This window comes from Cavia porcellus, unplaced genomic scaffold (assembly GCF_034190915.1).
Source record: "Cavia porcellus strain 051 isolate PalLab524CR breed Dunkin Hartley unplaced genomic scaffold, mCavPor4.1 scaffold_1, whole genome shotgun sequence".
NCBI classification, from domain to species: domain Eukaryota; kingdom Metazoa; phylum Chordata; class Mammalia; order Rodentia; family Caviidae; genus Cavia; species Cavia porcellus.
In genome coordinates, this window is record NW_026947484.1 from 191,045,482 (window position 1) to 191,059,892 (window position 14,411).

Sequence of the window (14,411 nt, forward strand, 5' to 3'; positions counted from 1 at the left end):
CTCCAAAACGAACTAAATTTCATAAAATCATCTTTTCATCTAAGGTCAAATTTTAATCAATTCCCACATTCCTAATCCTCTGTAACCAGGGAAACTGATAAACCTAATTTTTTGCTCAAACATCCCTCTTTGATTTTTTTTCCTCTTAAGTGCAACTATGAGCACATAAAGTTTGTCAGCAGATTATATTACAATTATTTGAAAATATAATAGTTCCTGTTTTATAGTATGATATAAAATAACAGAAAACAATAAAAACAAGTCTCTCACATATTATACTGTTTTTCCCCTCCTTGGTGGTACTGGGGACTGAACTCAGGGAGTGCTATGCTACATTCCCAACCCCTTTGTCTGTTTTAAATTTTGAGACAGAGTCTTGCTAAGGTGCTTAGGGTGGCCTTGAGCTTTTGATCCTCCTGTCTCAGCCTCCCGAACAGCAGGTACTGCAGTTGTACGCTACTATACCCAACCGTATTAAATAGTATTTCTTTTTTTTTAAAAAAAATTTTCATATCAACAATCACAAATCTTCTAGAGACATCTTGACTGATTCTAGACTATTGATATATATTAATTTTACAAGTAGTTGCTAATGTTGTAGTGAACAGTGTACTTGGCTGGTTGTTAGTGAAAGGTAATGCAAAGTGAAACAATGTAAGAAAATGAGTAAAACAGAGCAGAACATGGTAGCTAAAATTAGAGAATCTACAGCTCAAATGCCTGGATTCAAATCCTTATTACTGTGAATAAGTTGCACATTTCTGTGTCAGTTTCCTCACTGATAAAATGGAGATGGATGACAGGCTTTCTACAATGGACCTTTGTGATGGTGATAAATATAAAGTCCTTAGGACAAACAAACAGTAGCACTGATCGGCCTTTTCTCCTCCTCCTCAGCTCCTCTTGGCTAGTTGTCTGCCTTGTCCTAGAGAGAGCTGTTGAACACAGCCCTGCTGGTAACACAGTGCATGCATGTTTATATGCTTAATATAACAGTGAGTGCTTAACTGTACTAGTTGCCACAAAAATATCTGTGTGGCACTCTCCATACTTCCAATGAAGAAACGGGTCATGGGGAAATTGGCATCAGTAAGGTAATTGAAATTCTATCGCTTCATCACTGTAACATGCTTGTATGTATACATTTATATGTGGTCAAATTTATAAGGCAAAAGTTTACAGATTAGGTAAACTACTGATAAGATACAACACAGGGGAAAAAAAAACCCTGAAAAGACAAATTAAAAAAAGATTTGGAAAGAGTTGCTTTTCTCTTGGAAAAAAATATAGTAGAGAGCATCTACTATATTCATCTGATTGAGATCTACTCAATACTTTTTGTTGTTGAAAAATAGAAAAGAATAATGGATCAGATATCTGATTTTATATTTTAAAGTTACATTTTCAGCACAAAAATCTGTAAACAAGGGGCTGGGGATTTAGCTCAGCGGCATAAGCACCTGCCTTGCAAGCAGGCAGTCATGAGTTCGATCCCTGGTACCGGTAAAAAAAAAAAAAAAAAAAAAAAAAAAGGGGGGGCTGGAGATTTAGCTCAGCGGCATAAGCGCCTGCCTTGCAAGCAGGCAGTCGTGAGTTCAATCCCCGGTACCGATAAAAAAGAAAAAGCCAAAAAAACCAAGCAAACAAACAAACAAAAAAATCTGTAAACATTTTGATTACTGATGAAAACCAAAGTACACCAGTCTCAAAATAGAGATATCCTTTAATTTTCTCAAACTTATTTGATTCCTTTATCCACAATGCTTAGACAAGAAGAGTACCAGCTTCCTCAACAGCTTTCCCTTCTTAACACTAACTAGGGATCCACCTCCTCTAAACCAGGAAGCCAGAAACCAGGAAGAAGAAACTTAAAGGGATAATCACTCTGGGGATTCTGGGGATCCATTTAGCTGGTTTGGTAGTGAATACAAAATCCACATGTATGAGGGAAGAATGTCATACTTCTTGCCTTCTAGCATCTTAACTGTTTGAGTTCCTGCCTTTGTAACTTTCAGTGTACTCAGAACCCCCGTTTCTTAAAAACAAACAAATAAACAAACAAATTACTCCCTGGACAACAATACAAACAAAAACTTATGCTGATAGCATCCTTCAATTATAACTATCATGAGCCTTTTGGTAATGCTCAGTAGACAATGAAAGTCTGACATTCCAAGACATTTGTAAATTATGTCTAAGTGATTTCTATACCACATTATCTCTTTAAACCCACTAGCAGCTACTAGAAATTTTAAAGTAGATTCATAAGAGACGTATCACAGATAAAATCATTTTAAAATATAATTTTAGTTTTATTTTTAAACTAATTTTACAGAGTCCATCATAAATGACTGGTATGTAGTAAATTGTTTAAAACCACCAAAACCAATCTAATCTTAGTTAACTGCATTATTAAACTACTTTAATTTATAATCGTATCCTGTAATCCAGTAGCTCTCCAATTCTCACAGAATTCTCCTGAGGAATTTTCTTTCTATTTTCTCCCCATGTTCATGATAGCATCCAGGATTTGGCAGATATACAAGTAGTTACCTTTAGGTCCAGAGCTGTGTTTACTGCTATAGTGGTAGTCTAAAGCTTTCTTTTGTAAAAAATGCACATCAAATATTATAAAAGTTTTATATAATCATTATAAAAATAAAAATACAAATTTAAGTTACTTATAATTGTACACTTTGGATAACTACTGCAAATATTTCAGAATATTTCAACTCAAACTTTTTCTACATACAAGCAATACTGAAAAACAGCATTTAAAAAACCTCATTTGGTTGAGGATGTAGCTCAGCAGTACAACGCCTGCCTGGCAAATGCAAGGTCCTGAGTTCAATTCCCAGTTTCCCTGAGTTCAATTTCCACCCCCACCAAATCCAAAAACCAGTCATTTGCTTTAGTTCTAAAGAAATACTTAGGTATAGATTTATACAGAGAATGTACACAATGAAAACTATAAAATTCTGACAAAAGAAAATAAAGAAGACTTGAAGATGAAACACACTATATTCATGATTAGAAGATTCAATATATTCCCACAATGTTGTATAAACTCAACTCAATACTAGTCAAATTTTCATCATGGTTTAATTGGAGTACAGGCAAAGGGAAAGACTGGAAAAGAAAGGGAAAGGAACTGAAGCTATAAAAATAATTTTGTAAAAAAATAACAAAGTTTAAGAAATCATAGTACCTGATTTTAAAATTTATTATAAACTTACAGTAATTAAGAGAGTGTTGCAAGGTGTGCTGGTACCCATTTGTAATTCAAAATCTCAGAAAGCTGAGGAAGGAGTACTGTTATGAGTTCAAGGCCAGCCTGAACTATATAGCAAGACACTGTCTGTCTTAGTTACTATTATTGTTGGTAAGACAAAAAACCCGACACTAACAGTTAAAGGGAAAGGTTGATTTAGCTCACAGACTGTAGAGGTTTCAATCTATAATTGGCTGGATTCATGGCAGGGTAGTTTGGAAGAGGGGCATCCCAGAGGAGAAACAGTTCATCATGGCAGAAAAGCAAGTAAAGGGAGGGAGAGACAAGCCTCTTTCTGTCCCTTGTATCCAGTCTACCAGGGATTAGGTAGTATCAAGCCAATCAGTGGGCTCATCTAGCAATTGCCTACCCTTAATTCTAGCATCCTTAATCCTAGCATTGTGCTATGAATCAATCACATATTCCAAAAGGCCGGTCCCCTAGGACTGCATGAGGCTTTGGGGGGGAGGGGGGACATCTAAATACAAACCATAACACTGTCTCAAAGAATAAATCAGGAAAACAAAATAATTTAGAAATCAGTCCACACAAAGACGTTGATCTCTGACAATCAGTTCAAAGGAGGATAACCTTTTCAACAAATAGTGAAAAATGTTTCTCGACCTAAACCACCATTTGTATACTTTACACAAATATCAACTTTAAATTGATCACAGATCTGATTTTTTTAAAAAGTAAAACCATAAAAGATTTAGAAGAAACACAGGAGCAAATGTTTTGCAACTTGTGGTTGGGTAAAGAATTCTTAAAAATGTTACCAAAAGCATAATCCATAAAAAGAAAAAATTGATAAACTAGACTTTTAAATTTAAAAATTACTTTGTTAGGTAACTGCCAAGAAAATTAAAAAAAAACAATAGAATAGAAAAAATATTATCAAATCACATACTCTGATTTCCCATTAGGTGATACAATTTTGATTTTGGACACAGGGTTTCTCTATGTGGTTCAGGCTGGCCTTAAACTCACTATTTAGCCCAAGCTGGCCTCAAACTCATCTCCTGCCTCAGCCACTCAAGTGCTGGGATTATAGGCAAGTGCCACTATGCCTGGCTAGTAGATAAATCTTTCACCTTGAAAGATTTCTATCTAAAATAGAGGAAGAATTTTTAAAATCCAATAATAAATACACAAAGTATTTGAAAAGGATCTAGACACTTCATCAAAGATGATAACAAAGCTGAAAAAGAAGTACATTAAAAAAACCCCAACATTACTAACCCTTGGACAAACACAGACTAAAACTACATATCTATTAGAATAGCTAAAATACACAATATTGACAATACTGAATCCTGGCTACTGACTAGACAGTCCCTAAAATATTTATAAACAGTAACAAACATCAATAAACATACAATACATATCACAGTAAAATAAACTTGTATAAGATAAAGAATTATAAAATGAATGTAAATTCATGACAAAAATAGGAAATAAATACCAATGGAAATAAAAGTCACACTCATCTATAAGTTCTGATATAATTACAGTAAACATTTTGGAATGTTTCATTCCAAACTTTTTTCTATGCAAACACATACACAGAGAGAAGGGACAGGGAAGGCAAGCAAGATTAGACTTCACATACTGCTTTGTAATTTGTGTATTTCATGTATTATACTAGTAACGTACTTCCCTTTCAATACTCATTTCTACATCATTTCTTAGATGAAGCAATATCATGAACATAAATTACTTAAGTCATCTACATTACTTGGGCTATTTTAAATTTTCTTAGGTATCTTCCTGCCTTCATCTTGATTGTAAGAGCTTCATATCATGGGACCAGGGATTTAGCTCAGTGGCACAAATGCCTGCCTGGCAAGTGCAAGATCATGAGTTTGATCCCCAGCGTGCACACACACACACACAAAAGCAGCTTTATATGTTTTAGATAATTATGTTAATATATACATAACAAAAACCTTTCTCACATTGTCATTTGTAATGTAATATTGATGATTGCCTCCGGATAAGTAATTTTTGGTAGCAGAATCTATTCTTTTATAATTTTTGACATTATATTTTATGTTTCAATAAATTACTGTTGTAATTGATAAGCTCAGTCCTATTCTGTCATGTTTTACAACTTTTGCCTCATACTTTTTTGTTTCTTTTTATCTCTCATTTGTTGTTTTGTTGTTTTTTTCCTCATTTGAAAATTTAAAAGCTATATAGCCTATTTTTCTTCTTATAATTAAAACAAATAATCTTTTACTGTTCTGGAATTATCTCTTATTTTTGCTATTGTTAATATTTAAGTTTTATTTATTTTTTGTGGATACTGGGACTCGAACTCACAACCTGAAGCTTGACAGCAGGCACTGTGCCACTGAACTATACCATGGTCCTCAATATTTAAGTTTTAGATTTATAAATATTTTCTAAAACTTATCTTTCTAAAAGCAAACTAATAAGATGTACTCTGATGTGTATTCTATGAGTTCATGATTTCACCACTATTCATCGCTTCAACTTTATTCTCTAATAAAGTTCTTTTTCCATTAAACTCACAAATAAGCAATAGCTTGTTTGTGTCTTCTTTTTTCCTAAGAATCTTCCAGCCTCTAGAGATTTCTCCATGCCTTCTGGCATTTAGCTCTAGGCAGGTGAAGTCTGATGTAAATCTGACTTTATGTGTGTTTCTCTATTTGGATATTTATATGCCTTCCATTAGAAATTCAAAAACACCAGTGTAAACAAGGATTTTGCCCACATTTTCACTCACCTATTCATTCACTCATTCCAACACTAGGTCTCATTAAATTGCTTGGCCTGGACTTAAAACTTATCATCCCCTTGCCTTAACTTCCCAAGCAACGAAGATTACAGGCCTACACCATCACACTTGGCTGGGTGTGTGCTTGGTTTTTTTTTTTTTTAATGGAAAAAAATAAAATTTCATAGCAAAATAATATGAAAGTAACAATAGTTAATACATTATATATTGTTATCTTCAAAGTAGTTACTTGGAGTACAAGATATGGGTATTAAAATTCTTCAAACATTATCACTGCAAACCTAAATGGCCATAAACTGAGGAAAAGGATAAAAAAGATGTGGTCATTTTATATAGCGGAGTACTACTCTACCATAAAGAAGAGTAAATCTGAGACACAGGTAAATGGATACAACTTGAGATCATACTCTTTAAGTGAAATAAATCAGACTCACATCTGCAAACACTGTATCATTTCCCTGATACAAAAACTGAAAAGAGTAAATAAAGACTGAAATGTACAGTAGATATTGTGAAATGAGAAATTTTTCATTCAATGGCTATGTGCTCTTTTGACCAGAATTTTCTATCGTCTGAGAAGGATGAGTAGGATTTTTTCAACTTTCCTATAGCATGTTTATCTCATTTGATCACTTCTCTGATTTCTTTTTTGATCCACTAATTCTTCATGTGTGTCTAATTCTATTTTAGTGGTTTTTTAAAAAAAGGTTTAGTTAGTACTGGTAGTTGGGGTAGAAGAGGCCAAGGACTCTATAAATGGTTTTTGATTAATTCATTCATAGAAAACCTTAGACACAATCAAGCTTTGGTTCATTTATGAGGTAAAAGGAATTAGTATTATGAAAATCCACAAAGTAGGGATATTTTATCCCCCTGAAAGTTATTATCTACCCTACTACAAACCTATTCCTAGACTGCGGATGTGTCTAGTGGTCAAATACGTGCCTGGCACACTTGAGGTCCTGGGTTCAATCTCTAGTACCAGTGCCATCACCACCACCACCACCACCACTACAACAAAGTCAAAATAGAAGACCTTTCCTTTTATCCCACAGTCCTGTAAATATATCAGGATAAAGGTCCCATGTAATTCTCCCTAAATGAGGTAAGACAGTAGTGTACAGGGAGTTAATAAGAGAGGTGAGAGAAAAGGTTTACTTTTAAGACACTGTAGTTTATTTCATAATTGATTCCTATCTAAAAGATCCAGGTTAAAGAAAAAAGAATAAAAATGTGGGTGAGGCAATTAATCTAAAAACTTCATTTTACTGGTTGAGGATATTTAGTCACACAGCACGTGCCAGTACGTGTAAGACCCTGTGTTTGTTCAACAACACTGCAATTAAAAAAAAAAAAAAAAAAACATATCTTACTACAATTATTAGTGTTCTTAGGGTATATGCTTTTTTATTAATATCTGTGATTATAGGCATAATTGTTGCTTTTTAAACTGAAAGACTGATTAGCTTAACATTTTTTAAAAATTAAAAAAAATTTTTTTATCGGTACCAGGGATCAAACTCACGAATGTGCGCTTGTAAGGCAGGTGCTTATGCTGCTGAACTAAATCCCCAGCCCTAGCTTAACATTTTAATTATGCAACTTACGTGAATTTTTGAACCTTTTAAAATAGCTTATGATTTTTTATTTTTATTTTTTATTAAGGTAGTAATGACTACCTTATTATTAAACTTAAACTTTGTAGAAATTATCTTTTTTTCAATTAATAAAACAGTACAACAAGAAGATGAGTAAAGGCAAAGAAAGCTGACTATATCTACAAGCCCTGTTTCAATCAATTCCCAGTCTGAAGAAACTAAGTATTTTTACATGTGTCTTTTAAAAACACATTTATTGTCATATCATACAGTGGTATCTCAGTTCACAAACTCAATTCTTTCCATGATTCTGGCTGCAAACCAAATTGGACAAGAATGGAATCAAATTCATTGGTTAGATACATTGTTCACCTTATTGGGAAATTTGATTTGGTTCTTGTTCAATTCAGTTTTTTGTTGCTGCTGCTGTTATTTTGAGAATGGGTTTTGCTCTGCAGTTCAGGCTGGCCATGAACTCACTTTGTTTTCCAGGCTGGCTTTGAACTCTAGCGATTCTTCTGCCTCAGCCTCCTGAGTGCTAGGATTACAGACCTGTGCCACTATGCTTGGCACGTGCCAGGCTCCACTTGTTCAATTCAGTTTGTAACCAGAATCGTAGAGAGAAATAAATTTTTGAACTGAGATACCATCATATACATTATACAAGCTTACATAGACATTATTCTTTTTACTAAAATAGGATTAGTCTATATATATTTGTAAGTTTTCACGATAAAATGGATATATCTTTTAGATTAACCTAATTAGTAGGCACTTAGGGTTCATGTTTGCTAGTCAAGAGTTTTACCACTGGGTTCTCTCAGCCTTAAAACCTAATCAGAACACTGGGATCTATAAAGTTCAGTAGACAAAACTTCAATCTGAAATGTTTAGTAATGCTTACCAATGTTAATGAAAATTTGACTTTCTTAAATTTACCCTCATTTTACAGCCCAGATAGTAACATTATAGAATTTGTCCTTAGCAGAGGATCTAGGAATAAAATTCAAGTCAACATAGCCTTCTATTTCTGAATTTTAAAAAACTAAGAGGTATGAGTTTGAAATTTAAAATAATTCCTAAGGGACCTCTGCTTTATTTATGAAAGACTCACATCCACCTAAATGTAATTGCACATTCTTTTTTGAACAAACAATAAACCCATTATTTCTATTAAGCAGGTCTGGATAGAAGTCAGTGTTTTGCCTTGACTTCAGATAAATTCAATAGGAAAAGTAGTTTATTCATGATTATTTGAGTTGTTAAAGGTTACTCAAAACATTTTTTTCTTTTGGGTACAGGGAATTGAACTCAGGATCTTGCACTCGCCAGGTAGGCACTTAGCCACTGAACTATACCCTCAGACCAGGTTAACCAAATATTAACCTTGGGCCAGAGATGTAGCTCAGTGGCATAAGTGTCTTCCTATTAGGTGTGCAGTTGTGATTTTGATCCCCAGTACCAAACAAAACAAAAACAAAAAACCCCTTAATTCATCTTTTCTTGACTCGGTCCCTTCAAGCCACTGAAGATGACACAGTATATTTCATTATAAAGTGACAGGTAAGAATTTTCCATATAAAAGCTAGCAGATGATAGAGCAAAAGCATTAAACTGCAAAAATTTCTATAGTACTCATGTAAAATAGACATATTTAAGAAAACAATATTTTTTAAGCAACTAGATTACTAAAGATCACAGGAGAAAAATAAGACAGGGATTTCTGTTGCTTTAAAAATTTACTTTTACTTTGGAGATACAAGTGTTTTGGTTTTTGGAAAGCTTGTTGAAACATGATTTTAAACACTAGGCACACCCACTTCGTATTGTATGAAGTTGACAATTTGTCTTAGCCTGCATGCTGGCATGCAAGCTTTGACAAATCACTGAAGCTTTTAACTGGAGGCTTTGTGGACCCATCATTCTTATTCATTCATTAATTCGTTATCCAATAATCCTACTAAGAGCCTGTGTATTTGAGGCAATGTTCTAGAAGTTAGAAACACACTAGAGTGGAACATGTCTGAAAACAGGTATGGAGCTTTTATTTAATTAGAGAGACATAAAAAAAATGCAATGTAGGCTATGTATGATGGAGAAAAATAAATCATAGAAGAAGGTTAGGGAAGGCTGAAGCTGCAGAAATTTGTTATTTTAATTAGGGAGGTCAGACAAGCCCTCTCTAAGAAGGGACAGTTGAGTTAAGAAACAAATGACGGGGAGAGCAATTGGGGAAAACTAGAGGAAGAATAATCCTAGCAACAGAAGGTATAGGTAAGAACATTTTATTCTTCAAGGGTTATTGAAGAGATCAGGAGCAGTGAAAAATGGACACTTAGAAGAGATATTATCAAGAAGCCAGATTACATGTGGTCTTGCTGGCCAATATAAGGATTTTAGCTTTTACTATAAGAGACGCAAAATCAGGATTTGGGATATAATCTGGGAGATAATCTGCGATATCTGATTACTTAGCTACTTTCTGATAACAGAAACTGTAAGGGCAAGGAAGTATGAAAATTGCTTGTAATAATTCGTGCAGTTAATACTCATGGTTTGTGCCAAGATGCAAGTGTCAGAGACAATAGTAAGTCGTTGGATTCTTTAAATCATTTTTTCCCCAGAGTTAAAACATGTATTAAAACCTATGATACAACATAAAAGTAGCCTTTCTTAGAAGAGATGTAGAGTAAGAATTAAGAAATACTCTAGGAATAACTAAAGATTTTCTTCTTTAAGCTGCACTGTCTTCAAAGGCAGGCAAATTGACAAGTGTTCAGAAAACATGGACCTTTATAGACATTCGAAATCCATTTAATTATAAGAAAACTCAACCTGGGTCAAGAGTTCCCATAACATTACTTTGTAACTGATACTTCCAAAGACAAGTGATATTTATTGCAGTTACTTGGGTTTTACTCCTTAGGTCTACATCATTTTCTTTATTTTCCTAGTACATATCATCAGCAAATCACTACAATTAAGGTCTTCTTATACTTATCTCATTATGAGCACCACAATGTACTTTCATGATACTTTTTTTTACACTGTTCTAAACACGTTCATCTTTCTAATGTCCACAAGGGCAAGGACCCTGTCTTGTCTTTTTTTTTTTTTTTGGTATGTGGAATATACCAGGAATTAAGCAAACAGCAAATTTTGGTAAGTGAATAAATGTGTTAAGTTTATTTGGGTGGTGAAACATTGGGCATGTGTTTGAACACAGAACTAATCATTATTATACAAAGCAAAATATTTGAATTAAAGAAGTTTTTCGTTGAAATCTTGGTTTGGAATTTAGCTCAATAATTGTTTTTCGGTCATTTGTATTTCTGGCCAGTATCATCTCGAAAAGACTGTGGAAAAGATAGGAAGGAATGTAAATAGTTTCTGGAATAGACTAAAAAAAAAAAAAAAAAACAGAAGCCTTACCCTTACCCTGGACAAAAACAAAAGCCAAATTCTATCTTAGGTAAGTATAAAATTATACTCTGGTTTTGCATTTTCTAACAGAAATCTCTAAGATTAAAATGAACTTTAAGAAAGTAAAAGACACTTTTTTTTCATTTTTGGTGCTAGGGAGTGAATCTAAATCCTCAGATATGCTAGAAAAACTCTGTATCTCTGAGCTGCATGCCCAATCCATGGTATTTTAGTATACAGCTAATGAGAGCATTTTCCTCATCATCAGATAAAAAGTTCAAGAGAAATATCTTAGGTTTTTTTTTTTTTTTTTTTTTTTGGTGGTGCTGGAATGACTTCAAGTTTGTCAAGCCGGCACTTGCGCTGCTGAGCTAAACCTCCAGCACTTTTTTTTAGCTTTTTTTAAAAAAAATATGTCTTATGAATTATTTTCTCTCAGTAGACTAAAACATCTGATTTAAAAGCTAAGCTACTCAAAAGAAGATGGCATTTTATTTTTGAACACGATAGTCAAGTTAAAGGAGCTATTTAAAGGTAAAACACCAAGCCAGGAATTTGAGAAAAACTTGCTGAAGAAAGGAATAGAATTTAGGAAATTGAGTTCCACCCATATTTGACTTTAACTTAGTCATTATGCTTTAATGAAAAAGGTAGCAATCTCAACAATTAATGAAGACTGCAGAAGTTGAGATGGTCTTCTGTAAGCAGTACGACAGAACTGGTTCTAGGACTGAAAATCAGCCTCAGTTCTTTAATAAGCAAAAACCCCCATCATTTATTTTTACTTGGAAAATGTTATTCCTCATGTATTTTGTTTTTTAATGCGTTTTATAAAATAAGTATTTTAAATAAAATGAGATAATCACCAAAGTTACGGGAACCACTAATGTCTACAGATACAAATTTGAGAATGCAAATCAAAACAACACTTGAGATTCCATGTTACTCCAGAAAGAACTGTTATTTTAAAGGACTCCAAAAACAACACATTCCAGAGAACCTGGAGAGAAAAAGGAACACTTCTGCATTGTTGGTGGGAATGTACACACGTGCAGCTACTATAGAAATCACTACAGGAATAATACCTCAAGAAATCAAAAACTGAAAGAAATTTCACCTCATCCAGTTCTATCTTTTTTTGGGTGTCTTCCTAAAAGATCTAGGTATCATTACAGTGATAGCTACATCCTCATGGTTATAACATACAATTCATAATAGCTAAGTCTTAGAAGCAGCCTATATGCCCATCAACAGATGAATGGATAAATAAAATGTGGTATTTACATACAAGGGAATATAGAAAAAAGGATAAATTTGAGTAATCTGTAGAAAAATGAATGTATCTTGAGAACATAATGCTAAGTGAAACAAATCAGAAGCCCAGAAGCTTAAGAATCACATGGTTTCTCATGAGAAACCCAAATCCTGTAAAGAGCAACTAAAAGATAGATGACAGGAAATAGGGAGACATACTGTGTGGAGATGGGGTGAGGACAAAGAGAGATTTGAGAGAGGGAGCTAAAAAAGTAAAATGGATCAAGATGTCATATGTGTATACACTAATTCTCCATAATGAATGCATTTATTATGCATTACAAATATATGCTAATAAAAAACTGGAAAGAAAAAAATGAAATGAGAGATTCTTTGAGCAGAAATTAAAGTGATAATTCCTACATGTCAATATATTAGCTTTCTCCATGTACATTTATGAAATATTGCATTGTTTTGGCTTCAATATTCTAAGCAAAGCTAACCACAGGATATGTCAGTTTTCTTCTTCGTGAAATAGAAGCAATAAATAACACCTATTTCGTGTGGATTGTGAGGATTAAATAAATGACTGCCTCAGTTACAAGTATCTATTAAGCATCTACTATACAATGATAGTGAACAAAGCATTCTCTGACTCTAGCACAGTGCTTACAGTACACAGTGGAACTCTGTGTGCAACCTAAATACAGATACACCTTAGAGGATTCTCTGCATACTTAACTGTTGACAAAAGGAGAAAATCTACAGCAGATTCAGCAATGGAATTCTTTTCACACTTTAGATTCTTACTACTGAAAGTACTAATGATATAGGTTGACTTTAGTACGCCCAGGGCCATATTTCCATCCTTTTCCTTGTAAAACTCTGGAATTTCAACCAAATATTTTTGCACAAGTAGCTAACCAATACACTTTCCAAGACGTTTTCATGAAAGAACCTTTCACTGAAATAAGGATTTCACTATGACACTTCAGTTTTCATTACAAATTCTCTTTGCATATACTTATCTGGTACCCTAACAAAACAAAGGCCCATGTTGTAGCTTTGGGCACATACAAAGTAAAAGATTTTTGATCTCCTTGATTTATAGAAGGTTACAGCACTGATAGTTACTCAGGGTTTTAGAAGTCCTCTGTGAATGAGTAGAAAGTTCATTTAAAAATTTAAAGACAAAAAAAAAATGAAAACAACAAAGAAAGTATTGTCAGAGACTATGATCCTTAAATAAACCAAAAGTATCTGTATAAAGGGGGAGGAATCAAAATTTGGAAGCAGCCATGGCAAATGAGGACAAGAGGGCACTATACTTATCAACACTAATGGCAGGTGAATATGTTGGTACAAAGTTTTTAGAAGAGCAATCTAGTAATATTTATTCAGACATAAAGGTATGTATGTATTTATTAATTTCACAATTCCACAAAGTCTGACCTATTATAACACAAATATGCAGACTGATATATAAACACACATACATATATATAAAAGGTATTTACTATAACATAGTTTGTTTTTAAAAAATAAGTAAAAAGCTAAACAGAAATTTACTGGCAGAATTACCATCAATAATTGACATATTAATTATATGTGAAACATATTCCAAACACTTGTACTCTAAATTGCTTTAATCTGAAATTCATTCTAACAGAGCCTATTATTTTTTTTGAGCAGAAGGCTATAGGTATACTTCAATATAAACAAAATTAGAAAAATGATGGTGCTTTTTGATCATGTCTTTGGAAAGTACACATTAAAGAGAACATTATGAATTTTTTAATGGATAAGTAATGCTTGAAAAGGGAGAGTTAATCCTTTCATAAATATTCCTTATACCAATTAGGATTGGCACCCAGGTATGAGTATGAAAAATGACTTTGAACTGATTAGCTGTTAATACAAAACAAACATATGTTACTATGTAGTAAGGGATGCAATTAAGAGCTAAAATGACAGACCCTTAATGAGATATTCATTAGGACTTGGGGGTAAATTGAAAGTAGAAAACTATTCCACATCAAGAGCTGTATCTACTTAGTTTAACGGCCCTCCGGTCTCTGAAACTGTCATTAAAACTGTCCTT

General features: G+C 33.4%; 1 protein-coding gene across 3 annotated transcripts in view; it reads right to left on the minus strand.

The window, feature by feature from the left end:
• The window catches only part of Zcchc7 (zinc finger CCHC-type containing 7), a 212,052-nt gene that overhangs the window by 29,209 nt on the left and 168,432 nt on the right, over positions 1-14,411 (minus strand). The gene's annotated exons all lie outside the window — the stretch shown is intronic.